The following is a 283-nucleotide window of genomic DNA, read 5'->3' as shown; positions in this document are numbered from 1 at the left end:
GTGTTTTTCAAGTACTTCCAATTTTTATTAATGCTGAAATAACCTCCCCCCCATGGTTCAACCACTTACCATTTTACTGTTTTTTGTTCTTTTTAAAATATACTCCTGATTTGAACCCTTATTAATGTTTCAGTGAGTTCCTCACCAAAATGATTATTGTAAAGGTAAAGGAAAGGCAATGCAAACATGTGTGAAGTTAAAAGGATCGGCGACTTGGAAATATTAAGATATAATTCAATTATATTCTGAGATTTTATAGGTAATTATAATAAACCTTTCGCTA

Source organism: Penaeus monodon, chromosome 20, assembly GCF_015228065.2.
Source record: "Penaeus monodon isolate SGIC_2016 chromosome 20, NSTDA_Pmon_1, whole genome shotgun sequence".
Classification (NCBI taxonomy): Eukaryota; Metazoa; Arthropoda; class Malacostraca; order Decapoda; family Penaeidae; genus Penaeus; species Penaeus monodon.
This window is presented reverse-complemented; position numbering follows the sequence as displayed.